General features: G+C 48.2%; 1 long non-coding RNA gene across 1 annotated transcript in view; it reads right to left on the reverse strand.

Moving 5' to 3' along the window:
• The window catches only part of LOC140714902 (uncharacterized), a 152107-nt gene extending 131863 nt beyond the window's left edge, over positions 1–20244 (reverse strand). Inside the window, exon 1 of the long non-coding RNA XR_012096027.1 lies at positions 19797–20244. This is a non-coding gene — a long non-coding RNA (uncharacterized lncRNA). The remainder of the gene's footprint in view (positions 1–19796) is intronic.
• Positions 20245–20920: the final 676 nt, after the last annotated feature.

Raw genomic sequence — 20920 nt, forward strand, 5'->3', positions numbered from 1 at the left:
CAACCAATGGATTTATTTTCAAGGACTCCATCTTATGTTCTTGATATTTATTGCTTATTTATTTATTCTTATTTTTTTCTGCATTTGGACATTTTTTTGTCTTTTACACATTGGTTTCTTGTCCGTGTTGTTGGGTGCGGTCTTTCATTGACTGTTATAATTCTTATATTTTCTGTGTATACAGTGGTTCTTACATTTGCTGTGCAGAAAATGAGTCTCAGGGTTGAATATTGTTGCACCAGTATACTTTGATAATGTACTTAGAAATTTCTACATGGAAACATCGCAACATACAGTGATGCATCAACAACCAACACAGTCAGGGGATGTGCTGAGGGCAGCCTGTTGAACTCTGAACTTTAACTCACAGAACCCACCTGTACAACTGGCAGTGAGAAAGCATCTCCACCAGAGGGAGATCTTCACCTGAGGGAGCCCCTTCACCTGAGGGAGATCTTCACCTGAAGAAGACATTCACCAGAGGGAGCAGCTCTTCCACCTGAGGGAGACATTCACCTGAAGAAGACATTCACCAGAGGGAGATCTTCACCTGAGGGAGGCAGGTCAATCCCACCCTCTGCCATAATTTTATGGGGGCATAATTTGAGGAAAGGATAGGTATGTTGCAAGAGGTAAGTGTTTTACACAGATAGTGGTGGGTGTATGAAAATCACTGCCAGAGGTGGTGATACAAACAGTTACATTAGGGACATTTAAGAAACTCTTAAATAGGCACAAGGATGAAAGAAAAGAGCTTGGTTGATCTTAGAGTAGGTTGAAGGTTTGGTGCAACATTGGGGCTGAAGGGCCTGTACTGAGATGTTCTCAGGGGCACTGAGGGCCTCATGAGCCTTTATTCTCATGGAATAAAGAAAGGAGGAGCTTCTTGATAAATAAACATCATAGAGCAGAGGGACATATTCTGATTTGCAGAGGGATGTTACAGCTATACACAATGATATTAATGTAAGGCACTGGACTGCATTAATAAATTCATATTGGAATATATTATACTATTAACATTATCTAGTGGAGTGTTACTAGGATATATTATTGCATTCATATTAAGCAGTGGAATGTTAGGGAAACATATTTTTACATCAATATCAGTTGGAGGGTATTTCTGGGATTAATATCAGAATCTGCAGATACTGGAAATCCAAGCCACACACACAAAAAGCTGGAGGAATTCAGCAGGTCAGACAGTGTCTACGGTCAGAGTAACACACACAAATTGCTGGAGGAACTCAGCAGGTCACACAGTGTCTATGGTCAGAGTAACACACACAAAATGCTGGAGGAACTCAGCAGGTCAGACAGTGTCTATGGTCAGAGTAACACACACAAAATGCTGGAGGAACTCAGCAGGTCAGGCAGTGTCTATGGTCAGAGTAACACACACAAAATGCTGGAGGAACTCAGCAGGTCAGGCAGTGTCTACGGTCAGAGTAACACACACAAAATGCTGGAGGAACTCAGCAGGTCACACAGCGTCTATGGTCAGAGTAACACACACAAAATGCTGGAGGAACTCAGCAGGTCAGGCAGTGTCTATGGTCAGAGTAACACACAAAATGCTGGAGGAACTCAGCAGGTCAGACAGTGTCTATGGTCAGAGTAACACACACAAAATGCTGGAGGAACTCAGCAGGTCAGACAGTGTCTATGGTCAGAGTAACACACACAAAATGCTGGAGGAACTCAGCAGGTCAGACAGTGTCTATGGTCAGAGTAACACACACAAAATGCTGGAGGAACTCAGCAGGTCAGGCAGCGTCTATGGTCAGAGTAACACACACAAAATGCTGGAGGAACTCAGCAGGTCAGACAGTGTCTATGGTCAGAGTAACACACACAAAATGCTGGAGGAACTCAGCAGGTCAGACAGTGTCTATGGTCAGAGTAACACACAAAATACTGGAGGAACTCAGCAGGTCAGACAGTGTCTATGGTCAGAGTAACACACACAAAATGCTGGAGGAACTCAGCAGGTCAGGCAGCGTCTATGGTCAGAGTAACACACACAAAATGCTGGAGGAACTCAGCAGGTCAGACAGTGTCTATGGTCAGAGTAACACACACAAAATGCTGGAGGAACTCAGCAGGTCAGACAGTGTCTATGGTCAGAGTAACACACAAAATACTGGAGGAACTCAGCAGGTCAGACAGTGTCTATGGTCAGAGTAACACACATAAAATGCTGGAGGAACTCAGCAGGTCAGACAGCATCTCTGGACATGAGAAAAAGCCTTCCTCCAGGACCACTGGGAAGGAGGATGGGAGACAGCAGAATAAGAAGGTGTGGGAAGGGGAAGGAGGATGGGAGACAGCAGAATAAGAAGGTGTGGGAAGGGGAAGGAGGATGGGAGACAGCAGAATAAGAAGGTGTGGGAAGGGGAAGGAGGATGGGAGACAGCAGAATAAGAAGGTGTGGGAAGGGGAAGGAGGATGGGAGACAGCAGAATAAGAAGGTGTGGGAAGGGGAAGGAGGATGGCTAGAAGATGATAGGTGAAGCAGGTTGGGGGGGGGGGGGGGTAAAGGGCTGGAGAGGAAGGAATCTGAGAGAAGAGGAGAGTGGACCACAGGAGAGGGGGCAGGTGAGGGGCAGACGTAAGAGCCTGTAGTGGGGAATGGAAGAAGAGGGAGGTGGGGGAGAGGGAAAGAAGATTACTGGAAGGAGAAGCTGATGTTCATGCCATCAGGTTGGAGGCTGCTCAGAGTGGTTTCATCGTGGCAAAAGAGGCCATGTGGGAATGGGAATGGGGAAAGGAGTTGAAATGGCTGGACACCAGGAAGTTCTGCTTTTGCCGGAGGTGTTCCATCCGATGATCAGTCAGATGGTGTTTGATCTCTGTTACTGTACCTTGTTAGATTGGCATCAAGTGGTGGGTATTACTGGAGTATCAGAGAGTGGAGAACTACCCTCGTTCCCCCAGCTAAGAGCTTCAGAAAGAGGGTGTGGGGAGGGGAGGGTGGTGTACATGGTCACTGGGCTAACATAGACTAATAACTCTCAATTGAATGTTAATATTATAATACATCCCAGTAACACCCAACATCTTCCATTGCTATAATTCATGATATAATGGTAATATACGGGAAAACTCAGCAGATCAGACAGCATCTATGGAAATTATTTCAGAGTTGATATTTCAGGCCGAGACCTTTCCAAAGCCTTCCCCATGAGCTGGGTTTAGCTGCAAGGTAGCAGAGGACGATATCAGAGCTCTCCTTCCCCATGAGCTGGGTTTAGCTGCAAGGTAGCAGAGGACGATATCAGAACTCTCCTTCCCCATGAGCTGGGTTTAGCTGCAAGGTAGCAGAGGACGATATCAGAACTCTCCTTCCCCATGAGCTGGGTTTAGCTGCAAGGTAGCAGAGGACGATATCAGAGCTCTCCTTCCCCATGAGCTGGGTTTAGCTGCAAGGTAGCAGAGGACGATATCAGAACTCTCCTTCCCCATGAGCTGGGTTTAGCTGCAAGGTAGCAGAGGACGATATCAGAGCTCTCCTTCCCCATGAGCTGGGTTTAGCTGCAAGGTAGCAGAGGACGGTATCAGAACTCTCCTTCCCCTGATGAGCTGCCAACCACGGCTGATGAGTCCCCTCTGCACAAAACGACTGGGTTTAAGGCAGCAGTAACCCGCCTTTGCCCCTTTTCCTGATTCTGATGCAGTTAGTAGCTAAGCCACATGTGAAGGCCAGGAGATGGAATTGGTTGTCAGAGGCTATTTGAGATGCACACCATTGGGGACATTTAATAGATAGTGGGAGCTTATCCCAATTACCACCTCACAGTCTTAACAACCTTAAGGAACCTTTAAGAACTTACTGAAATATATAATTATATTAATATCTGGTGATGAGTGTAATAGAAATATTATGGAATGAATATGAGACATATGTGTGCTACCATACATTTTTATAGTAAAGTGCAATTGGAGTTGTCACTAAGATATATCATTATATTAATGATGCTCACCACTGCAACAGATTGCTATATTTATATAAGAGGGTGTTATTCTAAAGCATTTTACTATTAATAGGCAGTAAGAAGTTAAAGATGTTTGCCATGGCTGAAAGCGAGGCCGGTGGGCAGGGGCTTCAAGCCAAGCTGAAACACAGAGGGATGAGGCCTCCTCTACCCAGAATTTTGTTGGCAAACGTGCAGCTGCTGGAGAACAAAACTGAGGACCTGAGGGCAAGATTGTTGTATCAGAGAGGAACTGTGAGGTGGTTGTGTTCTATGCCTGAGTGAGAGTTGGCTTTCTCCATGCCAGACACAGCGATCAGACCTGAAGGCTTCTCAGTTTACAGAATGGGCTGTTTGGAAAGATGGGCGTGAGCGTTTCAGGATAAACTCTTGGCGATGCTCCGATGTGGTGGTTTTCCCTCAACCTTGAACGTCTAACGATCAAATCCCAACCGTTCTATTTGCCAAGAGTGATCCTGATCACAGTTTACATGCCACCAGCGGCCAACTATAATCGAGTGAGGTGCTGCGTGATTCCGTCACCAAATAGTAGATCCCAACATAGTTCATATCATAGCCGGGGACTTCGATAAGGCTTGTTTGAAGAGAGTTACCAACAGCATATAACCTGCAGCGCTAGAGTTAACCTCTCGCTTCAGCAATCTGAGGTACCCTCCGGCTTCAAGCCAGTTTCAGTTAGACAGGTACTGAAGAACGTGGTGACCTATCTCAATGACTATCCTCCAGGAACACTGACATCCACAGTGAAACATATCAATTCCTGCCTGAGAAATAACTTGGGTCCACTTCAATTTGCCTACTGGCACAACAGGTCCACAGCAGATACCATCTCATTGGCTCCTCACTCAACCCTGGAACATCTGGACAACAAAGGTATGTACATCAGGATGCTCTTCATCAACTACAGCTTGACATTCAATACCACATCCCCTCAAAACTAATCAATAAGCTCCAAGACCTTGGCCTCAATACCTCCCTGTGCAATTGGATCTTCCATTTCCTCATTTGCCGACCCCAGTCAGTTCAGATTGGCAAACACATCTCCTCACAATCTCCATCAGCTCAGGAGCACCACAGGGCTGTGTGCGTTGTCCCCTGCTCTATCCACTTTACAGTTAGGACTGTGACGCTAAGCACAACTCCAATGTCACATTCAAGTTTGCTGATGACACCATAGTCAGAGGCCGAATCAAAGGTGGTGATGAATCAGCATACAGGAGGGAGATTGAAAATCTGACTGAGTGGTTCCACAATAACAACCTCTCACTCAATGTCAGCAAGACCGAGGAGCTGATAATTGACCAGGAGGAGGAAACCGGGGGTCCACGAGCCGGTCCTCATTGGAGGATCAGAGTGGAGGGAGTCAGCAACTTCAAATTCCTCGGTGTTATCATTTCAGAGGACCTGTCCTGGGCCCAGCACGTAAGTACAATTACAAAGAAAGCACAGCAGCGTCTCTACTTCTTCAGGAGTTTGCAAAGGTTCGGCATGACATCTAAAACTTTGACAAACTTCTATAGATGTGTAGTGGAGAGTATATTGACTGGCTGCATCACAGCCTGGTATGGAAACACTAATGCCCTTGAACAGAAAATCCTACAAAATGCAGTGGATATGACCCAGTCCATCACGTGTAAAACCCTCCCCACCACTGAGCACATCTACATGACACACTGTCGCAGGAAAGCAGCATCCTTCATCAAGGACCCCACCACTCAGGCCGTGCTCTCGCCTCGCTGTTGCCATCAGGTAGAAGGTACAGGAGCCTCAGGACTCGCACCACCAGATTCAGGACTAGTTATTACCCCTCAACCGTCAGGTACCTGAACCAGTGGGGTTAACTTTACTCGCCCCAATACTGAACTGTTCCCACAACCTATGGACTCACTTTCAAGGGCTCTTCATCTCTTGTTCTCTATATTTATTGTTTTAAAATTTATTATGACAATTTATTTCATTTTACTTTTGCACAGTTTGTTGTCTTTTGCAAACTAGTTGAAAGCCCGAAAGTTAGTGTGGTCTTCCACTGATTCTGTAATAGGTTATTATTCTATTATGGACATGGCCCACAAGAAAATGAGTCTCGGGGGTTGGATATGGTGACATATATGCAGTTTGATAATAAATTCACTTTGAACTTTGAAGAGATGCATTATGTAACAGTGGGGCATTGAATATTGCCTTAATAGCAGGCAATTCTGCAACTGGAATAGGTAATCATAATAATAGCAGGCAGTGGAAATTTACACTCAGATATTTTGGCACATCGAAGCATCAAAACATACAGAGAAGTACGTCGTTATGAGTCAAATCAAAGCTACAAGGATTGCGCTGGGGGCCGCCTGCGAGTGTTACCACACTTCTCAGTGCCGACGTGACACGCCCATTAAGTTACTGACCCTGGCTCGTAAGTGTTTGGAGTGTGGGAGGAAACCAAGAGTGTGGAGGGGATGTACAAACTCCTGCCACACCGCAGTGGGAAGTGGACTGTTCGCCGGCTCATTAAAGTGTTGCACTAACTGCTACACCAGCATGCCTCTCCCCGCTACGCCACTGTAATGCATCCTTCTGTAGGTGTTACTGGAATACAATAATATTAACATCAGATAATGAGGAACTACTGGACTACGTCATTGCTTCAACATCAGACAGTGTGAAGATTCTGGAATACATTAAGTTCAAAGTAAACTTATTATCAGAGTACATACTGTACATGTCACACATGCAACCCAGAGATTCTTCTTCCTGCAGGTATACACAGCACATCTATCGAATAGCAATGTAACAGCATCGGTGAAAGATCAAGTAGAGTGCAGACACAACAAACTGTGCAAATGCACAGATATATTAATGTTATATTAATTATTATAATATTATTATATTAATATTGAATAGTGAGATGTTACTGGAATATATTATCATATTAATTTCACGTATTCTAATTTTTTTGGAATGTGGTATATTAGCATTGGCCAGTGTGAAGTTCCTGGAATACATTAATTATATCAAATTCAGCCTGTGGAATATTACTAATTTAATATCGGCAATAAAGGTTACGTTATTACACTAACAGCGCTACCCCGAGCCACCCTGATAAAATTAATATCAGCCAGTGGCTGTTACAATATTAGGTGGTGAGGAGTTACTGTAGAACATTATTATATTAATATTGGATAGGTGGCATTAACACAATAGATTATGCTAATGTAAAACTGTACCTGTTATTGGAATTTGTGAATATCAGACAGTAAGTTTACTGGGTTTATTACAATATTAATTACAGGCAATGGGGAGTTACTGGAATACATTTTGATATTAACATCATACAGTTCATGTTATTGAAAAGTGATGTTAAAATCACACAGTGAAGAGTTCCTGGAATACATTATAATGTTAATGTTTGCCAGTGGAGGCTATGGGAAGATATTACCAAGTCAATACCAGTCAGTTAAAAGTTACTGGAATAGATGAATAAATTAATATTAGATAATTGCTGTTCCTGGAATATATTATAATATTAATATCAGACTATGGGTATTACTTGAATACATTATTATACTGTAGTAGAATTAGTACTGGAGAATATTATTATGCAGATGTAAGATAGGGGGTGGTAGTGCATTACGTTTCATATTTCAGTCAGTGGGCCTCACTGTAATTTCAATAGTGTTATTGGAAGGCTTAGATAGAGTGGATGTGGAGAGGATGTTTCCAATAGTGAGTCCAGAGGGCACAGCCTCAGATTAGAAGGACGCCCCTTTAGAACAGAGATGAGGAGGAATTTGTTTAGCCAGAGGGTGGTGAATCTGTGGAATTCATTGCCACAGGCAGCGGGTTGAGAGGGAAAATAAATCAGCTGTGAGCAGACTAGATGGGCCAAATGGCCTAATTCGGTTCCTGTGTCTTATGGTAATATCAGACAATGGGGAGATAATGGAATATATTAGTAAAAAATTGGTGACATCGGAATATATAATAAATTCAGGCAATTGGGTGTTCCTGAAATGTTACTATGTTAATTTCAGGGTTGGTGAAATTACTGGAATATATTATTTCTGTGGGTGTTAATGGACATTATTCTATTATCATAGACATTGCATCTTATTGGAATAAATTATTATATTAATATCTACGATTGGTTGTTGCTGGAATAATTCTCATATTATTATCAGCCATTGGGTGTTACTAGAATGCCTTATCATACTAATATATGGTAATGGGTTATTAATGGACTATTTTATTTTATGAATATCAGGTAGTGAGTTTTACCAGAATGTGTTATGTCATAAGCCAGTGAGACATTACTGATAAATCATTATCAAACAAGGCTTCTTGCTGGCACACACTCAGTGGACATTGTACACCTGCTCGTTAATGCAAATATCTAATCAGCCAATCATGTGGCAGCAACTCAGTGTCTAAAAGCACACAGACATGGTCAAGAGGTTCGGTTGTCACTCAGACCAAACATCAGAATGGGGAAGAAATGCGATCTAAGTGATTTTGACCGTGGAATGATTGTTGGTGCCAGATGGGGTGGTTTGAGTATCTCAGAAACTGCTGATCTCCTGCGATTTTCACACACAGCAGTTTACAGAGAATGGTGCGAGAAACAAGAAACATCCAGTGAGTGACAGTTCTGTGGGTGAAAATGCCTTGTCAAAGGAGAATGGCCAGACTGGTTCAAGCTGACAGGAAGGCGACAGTGTTCAAGGACATCTTCAGTCTCTCACTGCTACAGTCGGAGGCTCCCACCTGCTTCAAAAGGGGAAGAATCATAGCAGTGCGCAGGAAGAGCAGGGTGACCTGCTTCAATGATTATCGCCCAGTGACACTCACATCTACTGTGATGAAGTGCTTTGGATTAGGGTTTGGGATGTTAGTCATGGCTAGAATCAACTCCTGCCTAAGCAAGAGTGTGAATCCACTGCAATTTGCCTATCCTTATCAAAGGTCTACAGTGGATGCAGTCTCACTGGCTCTCCACTGGTCACCTGGATAACAGCAGTATTTATGGCAGGCTGCAGTTTACTGATTACAGCTCAGCATTAAACACAATCAGGCCCTTATTTCTGATCAACAAGCTCCAAAACCAGGGCTTCTGTACTTCCCTTTGCAACTGGTTCCTTGACTCCCTCACTGGGAGGCCAGCTTCTCTTCACCGACACACCTCAGGGATGTGTGCTTAGCCCACTGCTCTGCTCTCACTACACTCACGACTGGGAGGCTGGGCACAGCTCAAACATCATCTAGAAATTTGTCAATGACACAAATATCTTTGGCAGAATTTCAGACGGTGACGAGAAGGCGTACAGGAGAGATAGATCAGCTGGTTGAGTGGTGCTGCAGCAACAACCTTGCACCGAACATCAATAAGACAAAGGAACTTCAGGAAGGGGAAGTCGAGGGAACACCTACTGAGGGATCAGAAGTGGAAAAGGTGAGCAGTTTCAAGTTCCTGAGTCTCAATACCTCTAACATCTTCATGGACACAACATATTGATGCAGTTACAAGGAAGGCAAAGCAGTGGCTAGATTTCATTTGGAGTTTGACAAGAATGGGTATGTCAGCAAAGACACTCTCAAATTTCTACAGATGTACCATGGAGAGCATTCTAACCGCCTGGCATGGAGGGGGCACTGCACAGGATCGGAAAAAGCTACAGAAAGCTGTAAACTCAGCCAACTACACCACTCCCCAGCATCGAGGGCACCTTTAAAAGGTGGCATCCATCACTAGGACCCCCATCGCCCAGGACGTGCCCTCTTCTCATTGCTACCATCAGGGAGGAGGTACAGGAGCCTGCAGACATCGTCAATGATACAGGACCCCCATCACCCAGGACATGCCCTCTTCCCATTGCTACCATCAGGGAGGAGGTACAGGAGCCTGCAGACATCGTCAATGATACAGGACCCCCACCACCCAGAACATGCCCTCTTCTCATTGCTACCATCAGGTAGGAGGTACAGGAGCCTGAAGGCACACACTCAATGATTCAGAAACAGCTTCTTCCCCTCTGCCATCAGATTTTGGACATTGAACCCATGAACACTTCCTTGGTATCTTCCCCCTCTTTTTTGCACTACTTATTTAATTTAATTTTTTATATGTATTTCTTATTTATGTATTATTATGTAATGGTGCCTCAAAGCAACAAATTTCACAACACTTGCCAGTGATATGAAACCTGATTCTGATTCAGTAACTCAAATGACCAGGTGTTACAATAGTGGTGTGCAGAAGAGCATCTCTGAATGGGCTACAGCAGCAGACGACCATGAACATACACTCGGGAGTCACTTTGTTAGGTAAAGGAGGTATGCAGTAACATGACCACTGACAGTATATTAACATCAGCAGTGAAAATATGGTAATAAAATCAGGCAGGGAACACACTGAAATACATTATTATATAACTATCAGGATGTGAGAAGTTGCATTATTCCATTTACAGCAAACTATGGGTACCTACAGGAATAGATCATTGCTATCAATTTTACTGAAATATTAAATATCTGGGAAGTATTATAGAATGAATATCAGGCATGTGTATTACAGTCAAGCATTTTTACACAAAGTATTTTGGCCATTACTTTATATTATTATTGGTCAGTAGGGAGGCCAGCAAGGTCACCTAGCAGTTAGCGCAATGTTTTATAATGCCAGTAAGACCCATGTTCGATTCCCACTGCTGACTGTAAGGAGTATGTCCGTTCTCTCGGTGACTGTGTGGGTTTCCTCCGAGTGCTCTGGTTTCCTCCCACAGTCCAGAAATGTATAGACTAGTATCAGTAATTTGTGGGCATGTTATGTTGGCACTGGAAGTGTGCCAGCACTTATGGGCTGCCCCCAGCGCATTCTCAACACAAACGACACATTTCCCTGTTTGTTTTGATGTACTGTACATGTGACAAAGAAAGCTGATCTCCATCTCATTACTACAGCACACTGTTACATTAACATTTGTCAGTGGGAAATTCCTGGAATACATTATCATATTAATATCAGGCCTTCATTGTTACATTAATAAACTGTGCAGTTCTGGAATAAGTGATTATATTATTATCAGATAGTCTGGTGTTGCTATCTATATATAATATCACATAATCTACAGTCCCCTGCAAAGGATTTAGGCACATATAAATAGCTGGAGTGCCGAACACTTTTGCATGGTATTGCAGCGTGGAGTGGAGAGCAAGTTTGTAAGTCTGGCAGGAACAAAGAATGTTGTGATCGGTGAGGGTGGAGCGCCGTGGGACGAGTGGCAGAGAAAGAGTGACAGGGGTGGGGTGGGCACGAGTGCAGACACACCCAGCCCTGAGACACCAGGCAAGGTCAATTGATTCTAAACAATTGATTTATTGATGATTACAGAATGTCTCTCTGGTGCTTCCCGCTCCCTCCCCTTTTCCCAACCATGATTCCCCTCTCCCTGCCCCCTTCCCACTCTCAGTCCGCAACAGAGACCCAGATCAGATCATCACTCACACGTCATGAAATTTGTTTTTTTATATATGACAGCAGTACAGAGCAATACATAAAGTTACTACAGTGCTGTGCCTGGTCTTAGGCTCCCTCGCTATATATGTGCCCAGGTACTGTATATCATATAATATTGCAGCTCAGAGTTTGGAGTTCAGTCCCAAGGCCGTCTGTGAGGAGGTTGTACGTTCTCCTGTGAACCATTTGGATTTCCTCCGGGTACTCGGGATTCCTCCCACAGTCCAAAGATATTCTGGTTAGTAGGTTAATTGGTGATTGTAAGTTCTCCCGCGTTTAGACGAGAGTTAAGCAGGCGGGTTGCTGGGTGGCACAGCTCTTTGGGCCGGCAAGGCCGAGTCCGCACTGTCTCGCTAAATAAATAAATGAAGGTGTTAGGCATTGGAAATAGCTAATTTCAGCATTAGGAGTTAACGGCAGTGGGTGTTACTGGGGTACATGATCACATAGGTAATGAGCATAACTGGAACACAGCAGATTGTTAATGCTAGGCATCGAGAGGTTATGTTAGAAATTAACTTTAAGTAATGAGTATTCACAGACAGTGATCAGTTACTGGAGTGAACTGTGACATTAATAGGAGAGAATGAAATGTTCCTGGACTACGTTATGTTCACATCAGGAAACTGCATGCTGCTAGAATGGAGCCAGAGTCATACAGCACCACAGTACAGAAGCAGGCCCTTTGGCCCATCTAGTCCATGCTGAACTACTCCCTACCTAGTCCCATCCATGTACCTACCCAAATTTTCCTGAGATGCTGAAGTCACAATTGCATGCACCACTTGCACAGGCAGCTCGTTCCACACTCCCACCACCCTCAGAGTGATCCCTCAGGTTCCCCTTAACGATTTCACCTTTCCTCAGTCTCAGTGGAAAAAGCCTGCTTGCATTTACCCTTGGTTCATTGTTTTCATTCAGAGATTCAGCAGAGTATCTGGCCTTCCATCCCAATCAGCCCCCACCGCACAATTATACCCACGTGACCAATTAACCCTCGCGACTTTGGACTGTGGGAAGAAACCGGAGCACCCGGGGGAAACACATGCGGTCACGGGAGAATGAACAAAACTATTTCCAGGCAGTGGCGGGAATCGAACCCTGATTGTTATGCTACTGTGCCATGCCACTTGCCAGCAGTGACTAAAACAGTGCAAGGATGTGCTGGGGGCAGCCTGCAAGCGCCAACAAAGCACGCCCCCAACTCACTATCCGTAGCAGGTTCTGTCAGACCCGCTCCTGCTGATACCTCCCAGTCTCCGCCCAGCCAGTAGGAGTCACCTACCGCTCATTCCAGACTTGTCACCTAGAACACTACAGCACAGAAAACAGGCCATTTGGCCCATCTAGTCTGTGCCGAAACTTTATTCCGCTAGTCCCATTGACCTGCACCCAGTCCATAACCCTCCAGACCTTTCCCATCCATGTACCTATCCAATTTACCACGTTGGATGGCAGCTCATTCCACAGCCCCACCACACTCTGAGTGAAGAAATTCCCCCTAAAACTTTCCCCTTTCACCCTAAAGCCATGTCCTCTCCTAGTTTAAGTGGAAAGAGCCTACTCACATTTACTCTGTCTATACCCCTCATAATTTTGTAAACCTCTATCAAATCCCCCTCAATCTTCTACACTCCAAGGAATAAAGTCCTAACCTGTTCAATCTTTCCCTGTAACTCAGCTCCTGAAGACCCTGCAGCCTGTTTAAACCCCAGCTCTCACTCAGCTCCTGAAGACTCTGCAGCCTGTTTAACCCCAGCTCTCACTCAGCTCCTGGACCCTGCAGCCTGTTTAACCCCAGCTCTCACTCAGCTCCTGAAGACCCTGCAGCCTGTTTAAACCCCAGCTCTCACTCAGCTCCTGAAGACCCTGCAGCCTGTTTAACCCCAGCTCTCACTCAGCTCCTGAAGACCCTGCAGCCTGTTTAACCCAGCTCTCACTCAGCTCCTGAAGACCCTGCAGCCTGTTTAACCCCAGCTCTCACTCAGCTCCTGAAGACCCTGCAGCCTGTTTAACCCCAGCTCTCATTCAGCTCCTGAAGACCCTGCAGCCTGTTTAACCCCAGCTCTCACTCAGCTCCTGAAGACCCTGCAGCCTGTTTAACCCCAGCTCTCACTCAGCTCCTGAAGACCCTGCAGCCTGTTTAACCCCAGCTCTCATTCAGCTCCTGAAGACCCTGCAGCCTGTTTAAACCCAGCTCTCATTCAGCTCCTGAAGACCCTGCAGCCTGTTTAACCCCAGCTCTCATTCAGCTCCTGAAGACTCTGCAGCCTGTTTAACCCCAGCTCTCACTCAGCTCCTGAAGACCCTGCAGCCTGTTTAACCCCAGCTCTCACTCAGCTCCTGAAGACCCTGCAGCCTGTTTAACCCCAGCTCTCACTCAGCTCCTGAAGACCCTGCAGCCTGTTTAAACCCAGCTCTCATTCAGCTCCTGAAGACTCTGCAGCCTGTTTAAACCCAGCTCTCACTCAGCTCCTGGACCCTGCAGCCTGTTTAAACCCAGCTCTCACTCAGCTCCTGAAGACCCTGCAGCCTGTTTAACCCCAGCTCTCACTCAGCTCCTGGACCCTGCAGCCTGTTTAACCCCAGCTCTCACTCAGCTCCTGAAGACCCTGCAGCCTGTTTAACCCCAGCTCTCATTCAGCTCCTGAAGACTCTGCAGCCTGTTTAAACCCAGCTCTCACTCAGCTCCTGAAGACCCTGCAGCCTGTTTAACCCCAGCTCTCACTCAGCTCCTGAAGACCCTGCAGCCTGTTTAACCCCAGCTCTCACTCAGCTCCTGAAGACCCTGCAGCCTGTTTAACCCCAGCTCTCACTCAGCTCCTGAAGACCCTGCAGCCTGTTTAACCCCAGCTCTCACTCAGCTCCTGAAGACCCTGCAGCCTGTTTAACCCCAGCTCTCACTCAGCTCCTGAAGACCCTGCAGCCTGTTTAACCCCAGCTCTCACTCAGCTCCTGAAGACTCTGCAGCCTGTTTAACCCCAGCTCTCACTCAGCTCCTGAAGACCCTGCAGCCTGTTTAACCCCAGCTCTCACTCAGCTCCTGAAGACCCTGCAGCCTGTTTAACCCCAGCTCTCACTCAGCTCCTGAAGACCCTGCAGCCTGTTTAAACCCAGCTCTCACTCAGCTCCTGGACCCTGCAGCCTGTTTAACCCCAGCTCTCACTCAGCTCCTGAAGACCCTGCAGCCTGTTTAACCCCAGCTCTCACTCAGCTCCTGAAGACCCTGCAGCCTGTTTAACCCCAGCTCTCACTCAGCTCCTGAAGACCCTGCAGCCTGTTTAACCCCAGCTCTCATTCAGCTCCTGAAGACCCTGCAGCCTGTTTAACCCCAGCTCTCACTCAGCTCCTGAAGACCCTGCAGCCTGTTTAACCCCAGCTCTCACTCAGCTCCTGAAGACCCTGCAGCCTGTTTAACCCCAGCTCTCACTCAGCTCCTGAAGACCCTGCAGCCTGTTTAACCCCAGCTCTCACTCAGCTCCTGAAGACCCTGCAGCCTGTTTAACCCCAGCTCTCACTCAGCTCCTGAAGACTCTGCAGCCTGTTTAACCCCAGCTCTCACTCAGCTCCTGAAGACTCTGCAGCCTGTTTAACCCCAGCTCTCACTCAGCTCCTGAAGACCCTGCAGCCTGTTTAAACCCAGCTCTCATTCAGCTCCTGAAGACCCTGCAGCCTGTTTAAACCCAGCTCTCACTCAGCTCCTGAAGACCCTGCAGCCTGTTTAACCCCAGCTCTCACTCAGCTCCTGAAGACCCTGCAGCCTGTTTAACCCCAGCTCTCACTCAGCTCCTGAAGACCCTGCAGCCTGTTTAAACCCAGCTCTCACTCAGCTCCTGAAGACCCTGCAGCCTGTTTAAACCCAGCTCTCACTCAGCTCCTGAAGACCCTGCAGCCTGTTTAACCCCAGCTCTCACTCAGCTCCTGAAGACCCTGCAGCCTGTTTAACCCCAGCTCTCACTCAGCTCCTGAAGACCCTGCAGCCTGTTTAACCCCAGCTCTCACTCAGCTCCTGAAGACTCTGCAGCCTGTTTAACCCCAGCTCTCACTCAGCTCCTGAAGACTCTGCAGCCTGTTTAACCCCAGCTCTCACTCAGCTCCTGAAGACCCTGCAGCCTGTTTAACCCCAGCTCTCACTCAGCTCCTGAAGACCCTGCAGCCTGTTTAACCCCAGCTCTCACTCAGCTCCTGAAGACTCTGCAGCCTGTTTAACCCCAGCTCTCACTCAGCTCCTGAAGACCCTGCAGCCTGTTTAACCCCAGCTCTCACTCAGCTCCTGAAGACCCTGCAGCCTGTTTAACCCCAGCTCTCACTCACTGAACCAGCCAACCTCGACCGGTTTCTCTGAGCTTTCTCTCTGCCTGCCTGACGTCCACCTTGTTGCCTGCTGTGCTTAGTTTCTGAGCGTCCTCCTGGCTTGTCATCTTGCCATCTGGTACTGAAGTTACTGCTCATTGCTGAATCATCTCTGCTACTCTGCTTTTGTGTCAGGCCCCCTCTACACTTCCTGACGTGTGCATCTGTGGAATGTGGGAGGAAACCACAGCACACAGGAAACCTACACGATCACGGGAAGAACGTACAAACTCCTCACAGACAGCGGCAGGATATTCATATAAGGTAGAGAATTCTGTTGCATGCACATTAGGCAGTCTGAAGGCAGTGAAACAAATGATTATGTTATCATAAGGCAGTGGGTGTTATTGAAATACATTATTACACCAATATGAGGCAGTGGGGAATTACTACAATATATTACATTAATACCAAGCAGTGCTTGTTACAGGATACACTCTTATATTAGTATCACGTAATGGGTGTTACAGTAATACTTCATTACATTAACAGCAGTTAGAGTGTAGCTACTGGAAAATATTATATTAATGCTGGGAAGGAAGGAGTTAGTGGAATACATGATCACAGTAATATTAGATATCTCTTGTTATTGGGGAAGTTTACATTAGTACAACACAGTGGCGATACTGGAATATTAATGGGAGACAGTACTTGCTACTAGAATACACTGTAATATTAATATCAGTCTGGGGTGTTACTTGGATGTCAGATGCTACAGGGAAGTTCCCACCATTAAAAGCAGGATTTCCCAGTGGCCGCCCATTTCAATTCTACTTCCCATCCTCATTCCGACATGTCAGTCCCTGGTCTCCTCTACTGCTGTGATGAGGCCTCACTCAGGGTGGAGGAGCCACACCTCATGTTCTGTCTCCACCCTGATGGTACAAACATTGATTTCTCCAACTTGTGGTAATTCCCACCCCCCCATCTCTTTTTCTATTCTCCATTTTTGTTCTCCTCACCTCCCTCTGGGTCCCCTCCTCCTTCCCTTTCTCCCAAGCTCCACTCTCCCCTCCTATCAGGTCCCTTCCTCACTTTCCCCACCCACCTGGCTTCACCTTTGACCTTCCAGCTGTCCTTCCCCTCCCCCACCTTTCTATTCTGGCATCCTCCCCCCTTCCTTTCCAGTCCTGAAGAAGGGTCTCAGCCTGTTTATTCATTTCCACAGATCTGCCTGACCTGGCGAGCTCCCCCACGTGTATGGGTGCCAGCCAGAGCTCCTGCAGTCAGACAAGGCCCTGGGACAGGCTTCCATCAGAATGTCCGTCACTGATACCACCAGTGGAGATGATCACATAACAAGGTCTCGTTCATTACAGAGAAGCAATCAGAACTGTGTCACAGTCAGACAAGGCCCTGGGACAGGCTTCCATCAGAATGTCCGTCACTGATACCACCAGTGGAGATTATCACATAACAAGGTCGCCTTCATTACAGAGAAGCTTGGGCAGGTACATGGATGGGAGGGGTATGGAGGGTTATGGTCCCAGTGTAGGTCGATGGGAATAGACGGTTTAAATGGTTTGGCATGGGCTTGACGGGCCAAAAGGCCTGTTACTGTGCCTCACTTCTCCATGATGGAATATCAGACAGTGTTACTGAGCAACTGTGTTTATTGTTAGGCAGTTATTGCATTACTTTAATTTTTATTTACTTAGCAACACAGCGGAGTGTAGGCCAGGCTGCCCCAGCAACTCCCAACAACCCCACTTTAACCCTCACCCTCACGGGACAATTTACAATGACCAATCCGGCTACCCAGTCCGTCCCTGGACTGCGGGAGGAAACCGCAGGGTCTGGGGAAAACACACGCATTCCACGGGACTCCTTAGGGAATGGTGCCGGACCCGGACTGTAACAGCGTCGCTAATCGCCTGAACTCCCCGGTACCCAACGGGCGTGGTGTGTTGCCGGTCTAGCGGTTATATTAAAATCAAAGAGGCTGCAGTTGCTGAATATATTACAGGCAATTACTGGAATATATTCATATCGGTGCTCGTTATTTACTGTTCAAAGGAATCTCAGTAACTCATGCCCCACATTGAGAAGTTAGAGAATTGCATTTTGATATTAGTATCAGGCCGGAACACTTCAGCGTTAATATGAGGCGGTGGTTGTCACCGGATACATTAATGGCAGTGAGAGAGGTTACTGAATACATTTATCCGTGTTACTGGAATACGCAGCGTTTTGGCATCCGGCGACACACGCTAGTCAAATATTTTCCATCTGAAGATCTGGTAATGGGGTCTTAGCTAAATTGTTACCGTCAGGTGGATGGTGTGCACAGCAGGCTGTGAGAGACAGTACCTTCATACTGACAGACCAGAGAGCTGTATCAGTCCGTGGGACATATGTATCCGTCAGTGAGGGGCGGCACGAACAAGACGGGCCGAGTGTCCGACGCTAGGCAGTTAGTACTTGATCTGGGGAAGTTGCTCTGTGAGATTGGTCTAGGCTGCCGCCGGATTCTCTGGGCGTGTTCGGTGCTTTTTCCTGCTGACCGGCCTCTGCCCCGGCCGAGGTCCCGGGATATCGGCTTGTGGGAGACGGGCCCACCCCACTCGGCGGCCCGGCTGAAGCTGCCTCGCTTCTCGCCCAGATGACGAGGGAAACTGCCTGCCGGGCGGCCCGGCTCTGCGGAGTCGCTTATCCCCCCACCCCGGCCCTAATGCCCGTGTGATCCCAGGAAAGCAACTTGTATTCTGTTCAGACAGCGGACACGCGGAGTCGGGACAAACCGGGCCAGGTTCTGATGGCCCTTCTCCCAGATGTTCAGTTGAGGAGTCCCTCGGAGGTGGAAACCCCGCCCCCCGGGACAATCCCCGCCCGCCGCAGCCGGCAGAGCGTGCGGATTACAAGCCATTTAAAGCGCCGATTGCGGGGGATTTGCGGCTAAATTTCGGAGCGTTAAGAACCTCGTTCCAGCACCTGACTGCCGAAACCGGAGCAAATCGCGAAAAGCCGCTGATAGAGGTCCCGTTTCAATCTGAAATTGTTTCCCAGGACTTCAAATTGTATTTTCAACTATTCAAACGCGCGTTAGTCGGGAAGCGAAAGAGGTTTCGTCAGAAATTAATTAATAAACTTATCGGGGTCGTTGCTTTATGATGCTACTGGATGTAGATTTGAACCGTGAGCTTCTCTCGCACCCCAGGTGTCTCACAAATACACTTGTACACACACAGCGCCTCTATGATCACGCACACCTTCCGTCCACAGACACACGCCTCTTGTTTAGACAAACACACACTGTTTGTACACAACACACACGCCACTTGTACGCAAACATACAACAGTGGCTGAGTGCGTGTGTGCCGACACACACACACAGGTTCAGTACACAGCAGCCGCTTGTATGTACAAACACACAACACACCGTACATACGGCTTGTGTAATAAACTCACCGCCCCGTTACTAACACACAGCGCACTTATGCACCAAACAGCACAGCTTGTTTACACGCGCACATACATACATCGGTCGAGTAGCCGCACACATACTTCGCCACTCTCACCGTCACAAGTAGATCACTTGCCCCATTCACTCGGGGACACACACTCTCTCCCACACACAGAGCAGTACAATAGCGCCAGGACCCTCCTCTCCCTGAGCCCCAGCCGTACTGAGAGCGATGCGGTTCCTGCAACACGGTCACCCTCACCGGGGGTGGCAGAGACTGAGAAGGGGGTGGGGTGGGGTGGGGTGGGGGAGAAAGCGGGTCCCTCCCTCCGCTCTGACCTGGGTGGTGAAGCGGAGACCCCTCTCTCCCTGCGCACACTGACAATCCTACCTTCCGCCCCTTGCCCAGATCCCGAGCCCGCGGGGAGGACCAGGCTGCCCCCGACCCGGTCCAGAGCTCAGCTCCCCCCCGAAACAATCCGCATCACCTCTGGGCAACTTTGCGCAGTCTGGCGAGGTCGGGGAGTCCTCGAGTTCCTACCTGAGACCGAGAGAAACAGATTGGCGTGAAGCATAAGAAATAATTCCCAAACGATCTCCATGCTCGGCGGGCTGCTCCGTGCTGGGATATGGTCCTGTCTCCGAGAGAGAGAGCGGGAGGGAGGGAGGGGTTCTCAGTTTAATCCGAGGACATGCCGGGGCGCCGGTTGCCGGGAGAAGCGCTCACTGCTTCAGTCGGATGCCGGAACCAGCAGCCGCACTGGGCGACATCTCAGCGGCGTCGCGGGCACCGGAGCCGCCCTCTGCTCGGGGTACCGACCGACACACCCCGGCGCCGCTCAACATCTGCCCCGCAAACTTCTGCCGGCGCCCGGGAGCAGCGCGCCGCACCTTCCCCCCAGTCCGCTGGCAGAGCGCCGGCTGGCGTCGCCCCGTCCGCCCGTCCACCCGGTCCGCCCCGCCGCCGCCCGGCTGCACGCCACTCCTGCAGAGGGAGGGGGAGGAGGCGAGAAGGGGAGGGGAGGGGAGGAGGGGAGAGGTGTGAGGGGAGGGGGAAGGGGAGGAGGGGAAGGAGGGCGAGGTAAGAGAGGAGGAGAGGGAGGGTGAGGGGGTAACAGGGGAGGAGGGGACGAGGTATGAGAGGAGGGGTGGGAGAGGGAGGAGAGGTAGGGTAGGACGGGAGGGAGGGTAGGAAGGGATGGGTTAGGTGAGGGGGTAGGAGGAGAGGGAGTTAGAGGACAGAGAGGGAGGAGGGGTTGGGGAGGGTGGGGAAGGAAAGGGTGTAGGAGGATGGAGAGGGGAAGGAGGGTCAGGTCATCTGCCTCTGGTGACCCCACACCCTTGTGCTTCCCCACAGGGCCCACACATCCTCACCGCTACTCCCTGTGAGAAGAGAGCTTGGCCTGGGTGTGGGTCCCTGATGACCACTGCTTTTGTGTGACAACACTCTGGGCTCAGTGGTGGGCTGGGTCTGGGCGGTATACACTACTTTTTCCTTTCAAGGGCATTGCTGTTTCCATACCATGCCGTCTCCACCACACTCAGGCCTAGTCTGCTGCTCTCTCAACCTCAGGAAGCAGCGCTCACATAATCACCAACAGGTGCAGTAACTACCTGCCCATTCACTCTCACTCACACCTACCCCACAGCCGTCACTCACAACCC

The sequence above is a fragment of the Hemitrygon akajei genome, chromosome 22 (assembly GCF_048418815.1).
Source record: "Hemitrygon akajei chromosome 22, sHemAka1.3, whole genome shotgun sequence".
Lineage (NCBI taxonomy): Eukaryota > Metazoa > Chordata > Chondrichthyes > Myliobatiformes > Dasyatidae > Hemitrygon > Hemitrygon akajei.